The sequence below is a fragment of the Pteropus alecto genome, unplaced genomic scaffold, assembly GCF_000325575.1.
Source record: "Pteropus alecto unplaced genomic scaffold, ASM32557v1 scaffold223, whole genome shotgun sequence".
Taxonomy (NCBI): Eukaryota; Metazoa; Chordata; class Mammalia; order Chiroptera; family Pteropodidae; genus Pteropus; species Pteropus alecto.
Window position 1 is genome coordinate 2,423,367 of NW_006434441.1, and position 10,025 is coordinate 2,433,391.

The 10,025-nt window shown below is 45.6% G+C and overlaps 1 long non-coding RNA gene across 4 annotated transcripts in view; it reads left to right on the top strand.

The window, feature by feature from the left end:
• LOC107195494 overlaps positions 1-8,400 on the top strand; it is a 24,204-nt gene extending 15,804 nt beyond the window's left edge. For 3 of the 4 annotated variants that reach the window (XR_003045595.1, XR_003045593.1, XR_001516666.2), the window contains 2 exons: positions 4,061-4,369; positions 5,874-8,400. This is a non-coding gene — a long non-coding RNA (uncharacterized LOC107195494). The remainder of the gene's footprint in view (positions 1-4,060; positions 4,370-5,873) is intronic. The other variant, XR_003045594.1, reaches the window with a different exon arrangement.
• The last annotated feature ends 1,625 nt before the right edge of the window (positions 8,401-10,025 follow it).

Here is a 10,025-nt window from a genome sequence, read left to right on the forward strand (position 1 = left end):
CACCGCGTCTCAGTGTTCCATTTGACTATTGGTCTTTAATTGATTTCTAGGAGCCTTTACATATTAGAGATATTTGTACTTTGCAATATTAATTAAAACAGTTTTTCTCAGTGTGACATTTGCATTTTGAATTTGTTTATGGTGGGTTTGGCCACATAGAGAAAACTTGGTTCTTTGGTGGTCATTTTCAACCACTGTTTTTCCCTTTTGGTTTTGTGCTTTGTGTTTATGCTAATAAAGGCACTCTTCCCTCTGAAGTGAAAAAGTAATGGTTATTTTCTTTTGCTTTTATGTTTTTGTTTTTGTTTTTTTTTACATTAAATACTTGGCTTATGGAGATTTTGTTAAGATATATGATTAAAGTATGGAGTCACCATTTTTTTCTCAAATGGCTGCATGCCTGTTGTCCAAATACCACTTCTTGAATGACCCTCTTTCCATGCTGGTGTGAAAGCCACCCGGATTCTCTCCCCGAGGCCTCACTGGCACCCACCATCCCTGGGGTTTTTACTCTAAGGAGCAGACGTGCATTTAAATGAGCAGTAAGCACATGGTGCATCGCTCAGAAGCTCAGACCAGGAAATGCCCCCAGAGGCCTGTTTTAAATCTCTGGTTTCAAACACAGAGAAAATGGTCTCACTATACAAATGTTACCTTCCTGTTTGCTTAACTCCCACCGCCGACGCCGCCTCCTTGCAGGCGGCCTGATGATGTGGGGGCGGGCAGTGCTTCTGCCCAGGAATAAGAGGTCAGGACATCTGGGGAAGAAGCTAACTCAGAGTGGCTAAAAAAGGCTTTTATTGGTCAACGCCTGAACAGTCGGACTGGCCAATTCAACGAAGTCAGTAGGTCTCAGTCACCTTACCCCTCTGTCTGCCTCTTTCGGGCTGCCAGTGGGACCCTCCCCTAGAGGTGGCTACAAGCAGCTCAGCTCATAGCCTTCCCTCTCAGCAGACCGGGTGACATGTCCACTCATGCCCACTTCCAACACCCTCCTCACTGACAAAGAATCGGCTCCTGCTCGGAGACCCACCCTCCACTCCAGGGTCAGATCTGGTCTGTGTCACTGGGTCACCTTCTTCTGAACCCAGCTATTACAGCACTAGTCCACTGAAAAATCATTTAGATCTTATTGAACTCTGATGAAGCAACTCCTGGACGAATTTTGCACCTGCTCCAGGGCATCACAGAGTGGCAGGGTGGAAGAGTGCAGAAATAAACCTAGTGTTCATTTTCCAAGAAAGATAGAATGTGCCTGAGGAAGATGTTGAACCCCTCCTTCCAAACCCTGAGTCTGTTGATGGTTCCCATCTTAAGGAGAAAAAAAGAAAGAAGGTACCACACCCAAACCCCGTGCAGAGTCAAGGCCTCTCCTTGGAACCCCCAGAAGAGGGGGTCTCTGCCCGTCTCCTGGCCCAGGATGCGCACTAGCAGCTGGGAGGATCTCTCCGAGGGTCTGAGTGTGATCCTGAGTTCCTTAGACTCAGAGTCCTGATCCTTCCCAGAAGATGCAGTCCCTGAGGCAGGCAACGTGCTGTTCCGAGGACAAAAACCGGGACACACCCGGTGTGACACCCATCAAGTAGGTGTGGACAGATATCCCGGCCCCTGCACAACCTTATCTCTTGCAGGACACGCACAACCACCTTCTCCAACTGCCTCAAGTAATTTGAGGTTCCCAGCAATTAAACGTGCCACTTGACACTGTCAGGACATAGTGCAGGGCATTTTGCTCCATTTGACTTTGTTGAATTTCAGTGCCACTTTCACATCGTTGGGAATAATATTAGTATGGTTACCTATCTGTTTGTGGTGACGAGTGATAAAAATCCAACTCAAACGGGCCAAAACACAGAAGTGCATCTATCAACTGACTCAGAGAATGTTCTCCGAGGGCTGACCACCAAGCAGTTGGGTCCAGAGCTCTGTGAATATCACCAGGACTGAGGTCTCCTCCTGGCTCTGCTGCTGCTTCTTGAGGAAGCGAGATACTAGTGGCAGCACCCGGCCTAGCCCTGGGCCCCAGCCTGCAGACCCCTGTGACCCCGGTGTAGGACCACGAAGCGGGGATTGGCCCTGGGAGTAAGGTCCAGACCCAGACAAGGAGGAGCCCCATCTTAATTCAGGAGGTTTGCTTTCCCCAAGAGGAGAGCTCCTGTGAGCCCTCCGGAGCATGAATGACATCGCAGACACCCCCAGACACAGCCCCCACTCCACCATGAAGGGCAGCCAGACCTTTAAATGCAGCTCCTTCCAGCAAGACGGCCCCGCTAGCATGCCGGTGGACACCCTGTGCCTGCCTGCAGGTCCGCACTTCCTGGCTGGACTCTAGACGGATGTGTGCTCGACCCCTTCCCATGCCCCACTCAGTGTAGTGCTGAGGGCTGCTGGTGACTGTTCGTGTCTTCACCCTCAGACCCCACCGTGCCTACCAGGCGGGCTTTCCACACCCGGTGGCTAGTCTTGGTGTCACCTCTCCACTCTGCCCGGTGGGCCTGCAGAATTGGACTGGCTGTTTGCCTCTCTTTCTCTGAGATGGACATATGCCCCATTCTAGTATAAGTCCGCTCACTTACTGTGGTTGTGGGATGACACTTCTGCCACATATGGCCCTTTCCTTTTTGCCACTCGATGTCCCCTTGCGGCACAGCCTTGACCATGGTGCAGTGTTCATAGAATGGGAATCTAGGTGCTGTGCCCCTGCATGGAAGCGGTAAGGTGGCCACGCTGTCATCCACAGCGTCCCCTCTGCTGCCCTGAGAGTCCGGAGCCGGGCTGAGTCCAGCAACCTCGGGAGCAGCAAGGCAGCCCCCATGCCCTGCAGAGGCACTGACAGTCCTGCTCCTGTGCTGGCCTCAGCCTGTCCCTGCGGCCTGGGGCTGCACTCTTCTGCCGACTCCGTGCACATCTCCGTAGCCCACTCTTTTTGCCAGAGTCACCGGGAGCCAGCCCTTCTGCTGCCCAGCGCCCTAGCTGAGGTTCTGATGTTGGCTGCGTTTTTCCTGGTTTTATAGATTTGTTTGGGCTTATTTCCTTCCTCCCTCTGCAGTTTCCATCTAAACCCTTTCTGGTCACGCTGGCGAGCCTCCTGCAGCACGCTCTCCCCAGATTGGTCAGTACATCCTGCTTCCCTCCAGCACCCTGCTGTTCTGGGGTGGGTCTGGGCAGTGATCCAGGAGACACAGCTCTCCATGCTGACACTGTCCCCAGGCCCAAATGTTCCCTCCCTACATTTTTCCTCTCCTCTTTTCTCTTCCAAAGTCACAAACTTGGAATGAATACACCACCTGTAACATCAGTCCCTTCCATTTCTTCCCCAGAACTTCAAAGTGAATCCAAATGTAGTGGATTTAGACTCAAAGACTATTGTGTTTGGAAGAAAACTTAGAAACCATTAAAGGTCTTTGCTCAGTGCCACCTCTGATCGATTGGTTGTGGCTGACTGTGTTTCCCCTCTGGGCCTGGGAGAGGTGCTCGGAAGGATTAGTAATGTCTGCACAGGCCTGGATGAGGAGTCACAGCACGTGAACTGCTCACTATATTCCACAGCCTCCCATGCATTTCACACGTGAGGAAACTGGGTCTCACACACACACACACACACACACACACACAGTATTCCACAGCCTGCCATGCATTTCACACATGAGGAAATTGGGTCACACACACACACACACACACACACACCAAGTTGTCTAAAGCTAGTCAGGAAGCCAGGGCAGATTTGGGGACTGAAATCTCGATTGTGAGACCTTCTTTATCAATGACAATAACTTCTCTTTCACGCTGGAGTTCATCAGAGTCCACCTGCTGATGGTAGACATGCCTCCAGTCCCCAGTGCTGACTCTGTGCTCACCCAACCTGAATACATTACAGCAGGGCCTAGGAGGAGGGTGACACTTCAGGGCAGCTGATGCCCCGGGGCGGGTGGCAGTGTGGAGCTGCGGGTGTGGAGGCCACCCCGAGAGCTCACTCAGTAGTGTAGACTTTATATTAGACTGTAGTTGGAAAACTTCCGAAATCGCTTTGCAAATGGAACGTGCTCTATTCCATTCCAAGCAGGAAGAAGACAAAGCCGGGGGACCTCCCCAAATGCTAAACTCATCACACTGGAGATGGGAAGTCCTATCCAAATCCAGACCTGGCATGACTGCTTAACGTTTGCTGTGGGGAGCTGGGGACCAGATGTCTTAATCCTTCTGCGAAAGCCAGCTCCTTATTTCAAAATCCATCCTGTTTGACCATCGAGCCTTCATAAAAGCTGGAATGCACGCTGGGATGAGCAGGGAGCAGATAGCTCCAGGGACCTGGTGGATGCCTGCAAACACTCGCCAAACCCTGGGCCAAGCAGGCCAGCACAGGGTCCCCGTGAGTTGCTTTTGAGCTGCTTTCGGGGAGGAAGTGCATAGGGATTGGGACGCAGTCCCAGGGGAGTCCTAGGAGTGACAGCCTCCTGTGTTATTAAAAGCCGGTTGCTGGCAGAGAAAGCCGCCTGCCTGCCATGTGGGCAGGGGCCCAGCAGCGCTGCGGGCAATTCCAAGCCAGTGCTTCCAGCCGACATCAAACCAGCAAAGAACACCACTGTTTTTTAGCTGATGAAGCAGAACTTTGTCTTTCTTTCTCTTCTTTTTTTTTTTTTTTAAACAATCTTCTTGCCTGGTTCCACTGTGGACGTTTTGTGTGTGCGGGCATGCATGTGACATTCTCTACCGGCTGCGTGCTGTGGTTAACAACCCCCTGCCCCACCCCACCTCACTAGCCTTCCCAGCCCCTCCTCTACTCCCAACCCCCCACCCCAGACTGGGAGCAGAGGGAGCCCAGACTGTGGCCTCAGGCTATTTACCCGGTGGGGGTGGGGAGGGAAGAGAAATTGCTTTGTTTATCTTCTGAGTCTGGAAACCACAAAATTCATTCGTTTCCAAGTAAGCCTTCGTTTGTAGGTTTCCAAAAATAAAAAATAAAAGGAGGTTCACTTCAAAGAAACAAGGGGAAAAGCGGTTGTCTTTGTGAAAGGATAGCTTCATTATTGTTATTTTCTCTTTTAACGTTAGGTTTGTCGAAGGTAGGCAAGAGCTGCCACTTTTTTCCATGTGTGTATTACATCCTCATTTTGTCCTCTGTCACTTGTTCAGTGAAGAGGTAGATATTTTAAGAGATTAGAATATGTTCTCATTTCACACGTGTCTGTAGGAAACTGAGGTTTTAAGCAAAGTTATATAATTATGTTTTCTGCTGAGGTTATAGCTGATTCTGGGAGTCTTCTATTCATGTTGTAAATTAAAATCACTCAAATTGCCCCACTTTCACAAATAAAAAAGAATCAAATGTGCTTCAACACAGATTTTAAAATAACTTTCAAAATAGTTTTAATCGGCTGGTTGGTTGTCTGTGCATGATTTCTCTGGGTCTTTTGAAAATTTGGAGTGAACAGTGCCCATGTCAAATATAATATGTTAATTTATTGGCTGCTTTTTAACCTTGCACTCAAAACAATAAACTTTTCATGGAGTGCCAGAAAACAGTATCTTTTGAAAAAAAAATTAAAGTCAGTGGAGATAAAGCAATTTCAGAAAAAAAAAAACCCATAAAATGTACTTGAACATGTGTTGCTTCACATGTGAGCGTTCAATTTCATCTTCAGGATATAAATATTCCATTTTAAGAGTATCTATTATTTACCACAGTATGTGAATCACTGTACTCATGTAAGCCTAAAGTCACGTAAGTGCACGATTTGTGCTATATACTTTAATATCCATTCATTTTATAGAAGTTTTCAAAATCCTGAAAAGAGGTAATATATGACACCAAAAAAGGAGTGACATAAATCATGTTCAACCCAGTCTGCTTTTTTCTAAACTGTGTCTTTCAGGTAGAAGATATTGAACACATTGACCATTTTTTCGCCCTCCACTCTGGTTATTCAAGGTAAGGGAAACGCTGCAGAAGATAGCATTTTTTTTTTTTTAAGGAGGCTCAGGGCTCTGTCATTTGGCACAGTGTTCTGCTTATTGTGTCTTTGCTGATAAATTTAAAACATTAACTGCAACTTTTGATACTGAACTTTCCCGTGTGCCACGGGGCACAAGGCCCATCCCATATTGTCCCTCAAGGGCCCAGGATGAAAAACAAGTGATTCAGCACTGATGTAAGAAGTCTGTACTCGCACAGCTAAGCATCTGTAAATGAGAACGCTCCAGAGAATCCATGGCCATCTATGTCTAGGTAGATGTCGCCAGCCTCCCGGGGCCAAAGGAAAATCTCTTCATTCATGGCCCTGGGCAGGGACCAGTGAGAGCTCAAAGAAACCCTTTTGCGGTATTACAGACGAGTATTTACGTTGCTCATGAACTTTCGGTCCAGGAAAGATGTGACAACCTGTTTAGGTTTTAAAAGGAGTCCGATATCCCATTGACTGAACGCAGAGCAGGCGCAAAGAACGGTAACCGCAGTATTGACTAACGCAGTTGGTCCCTTCCAAGGAGGATGAGGGTGGGGTTTGGATCATGGAAAGCACCATTGATAGTATTTTCTTCTGCTTTCCGGAAAATCAACCAGGAAAGAAACTATGTCTGAAGCGTTAAAAAAAAAAAAAAAAAAGACTGTCCTGGCTTCTGGTTCTGGAACGGGAGGCCGTACACTCACTTCTCCCTACTCCGTTTCTGTAAACTACACACCCTGGAAACTGTCCAACAGACAGTGATTAAAGAAATCTGAAAGGTGGGGGAAAAGAAGGGAGACTGGCAAGAAACCTTGAGACTTGAGCAACAACAACTGGTTGTTTCCTGAGTTTTTGTGTCTCCCGTGTACCCTGACCTGGGCACAGGAGAAGCTTGCAAACGAACAAATAAAAACCCCACTCAAACCCTAGAATACTCTGCTCTCTCTGCCAAAGTCTGGGCAAGGGAAAACGTAACAGGGACCCAGCGAGAAGCTCCAGCCCCCACTCTGTGACCCGGGGCCCTTGCAGATAATTCAATCCACCGGCAGCAGCAAAGCCCAGGCAGTTCTGGCTCCTGGTCCAAACTGAGATGCAGTGGGCAGCCACAGCATCCGTGGAGCCCTATGTCTTCTCGGCCTCTGCCAAGTGGTATAAGGACTTCCAGGCCCACCAGCTTCTTCCCCACTCCCAAAGGTTACCTAGCAACAGAGTCTTTGACCATAACGCTCACTAACAAAAGAATATGAAGCTACGGTATACTGAAAAACACAATTAAATCAAAATAGAGTTCTGAAAAAATGTTTGCCACCCACAGGAAATCAATAAAAAGGAAATAGAAGAATAATAGACAGAAGGAACAAATGATAAAATGTCAGACTTATTCCTAACAGATCATTAATTACCTTAAATGTAAATAGCCTTAATTCACCAATTGAAAGGTAGAGATTGGCAGAGCGGTTTCAAAAACATGATCCAACTATACGCTGTTTACAAGACACTCCCTTTAAATTCAATGACACGTGTAGCCTGAAAGCAAAAGAAAGAAAACGATATACCGCACAAGTGTTACTCGAAAGGAAACTCAACTCGAGTAGCTACGTTAACCTCAGGCCCAGCAGAATTCGGAGTAAACCAATGGCAAAGAGGGAAGTTACTCGACAAAATGATTAACCCGCCAAGAAGGCGGAGCCGTCTTGTGAAACAAACGATAGCGTTTCACAATGTATGAAGCCAAAACTATGCTGAAAGAAGAATTGGATATATCCACACCTCTGACTGGGAGCTTAAGCTCCCGCTCCACCCTCTCACTTTGGACTTTCAGAACTACAGGGAATAGCAGCGAAAACAGAGAGCGCTCGACAGCGCCACCACCGTAAGGCTCCGTCCAACAACAGCTGACCCTACCTTGTTTTAAAGGGCTCATGGGACAGTCCCTGAGACGGGCCAGCTCCTAGGTTACAAAGTAAACCTTAGCAGATTTGAGAGGACTGAAATCGTACAGAGCGTGCTGTCTGACCTTATGGAATTAGACCAGAAATCAAAACGAAGGTCGGCAGGAAAATCTCCAAACACTTGCAAACTAAACAATAAACTCCTTAATAATTCCTAAGTCAAAGAGGCTGTCTCAAATAAAATTTTAAAAATATGTGGAGCAAAAGAAAATGAAAATAAAAGTATTAAAATGTATGAAATGCAGCTAACGCAATGCTGAAAGGGAAATTTATGTCATTATAAAGAAGAAATAGCTCAAATAACTACTTCAGTTTCTATTTCAGGAAATTTTAAAGAAAGAGCAAATTAAACTCAAAGCAAATATACAAAAGGAAATAATAAAGAGCAGAAATCAATAAAATCGAAAACTGAAAAATGGTAGAAAAAGTAATTGAAACAGAAAGATGTTTCCTCAAAAAAAAAAAAAAAAAAAGATCAGTAAAATGAATTACCTTAACAAGATTGGCAGAGATGAAAAGACAAAAAACATAAATCACCAATATCAGGAATAAAACAGGAGATACCACAACAAATTTTGTAGCCATTAAAAAGACAGTAGGAAAATACTAGAAAAAACTTCGCTCTCATAAAGTCGACAACTTAGAAGAAATAGGCCAACTCCTCAAAACCACAAACTACCAAAACTCGGCCGAGATCAGATAGATAATCTATTCGGTTCTATGACTGTTAAAGAAATCAAATTTGTAATTAAAACGCTCCCCCCCAAAAGAATCTTCAGGGCCAGATATTTTCAATGGAAAATTTTACCATACATTCAAAGACTAATTAATGTCAGTTGTGCACAGTCTCTTCCAGAAAGCGGGAGAGGCCACCTTCCCAATTCTTTCCGTGATGCCATTATTACTCTGCTACCAAAACCAAGCAAAGATACTTAAAAAAAAAGGCTACATACCAATATCTCTCATGAACTTAGATGCAAAAATCACCAACCAAATTTATTCAAATACAGATATATATATATATAAAATAAATATATACGTGTATATATATATATATAAATATATATATATTTAAAAAACCACTGTGATCAAGAATAACTTATGCCAATCATGCAAGACTAATTTAATATTTGAAAATCAGTGTAGTCTAACACATGAACAGGCTAAAGAAGAAATATCATTTGATCATATCATTTGGTACAGAAAAAGCATTGGATGAAATTAAACAACCCATTAATAGTGGGGGAGGGGGGGGAAAGTTCTCAGCCCACTAGGAATAGAGGGGAAATTCCTTAATCTCATAAAGATCACCTACTACAGCCTATACCAAACGTCGCATTTAGTGGTGGGAGGCTGAAGGCACCACTCTAAGTTCTAAAACAAGCAAGGACGTCTGCTCTCACCACTCTTATTCACATGACACAGGAAGTCCTAGTCACTGTAATAAGGCAGGAAAAAGAAATCAAAGTCAAAGCGATTGGAAAAGAAGAAATAAAACTCTCCTGTTGCAGACAATGTGCTTGTCTACATAGAAAATCTCAAGAAGTCTACAAAAAGCAGGTTGTCTCCATTCTACTGGCTGCTCCGACAGGGGATCACGTGCACTTGTTCTCAGGGTTTGCTGCAATAAAGAGGGCATGCTCGGGGACAGTAGGCCAGTGGACACCCCATCTCCTCCATTCCCGGCTCTGGACCCTCCTGGATCTCTCTGAAGTCTAGTCTGCTCACCAGAGATGGGGTTACTGATAGCACCCAGAGCCTGCAGTTGTCGTGTGTATTTAATAAGAGCCGGTACACAGATGACCGATTACTTGTCACAGGTCCTGTGGCCGCTGTCCTACATGGTAGTGCTCTATCTGCTGTGCCGCCCCCAGGCACCGTTACTGGTGCCAACAGACTTGAACTCCCCTGGGACTTCTCTGTGTCACTTCACCAATCATTCTGAGCCTCACTGATTTCATTTATAGGGTGGAGACAATCACCTCTCTCTCATAGATTCTTGTTAAGACCAGATGAAGCAACACATAAAAGTGCTCTGAGAACTCTGAGAATACCAATAATAATAAAATACTACTACTACTACTAATAATAATTACAAAAACTAATAATATAATAATAGTGACTAGAATTG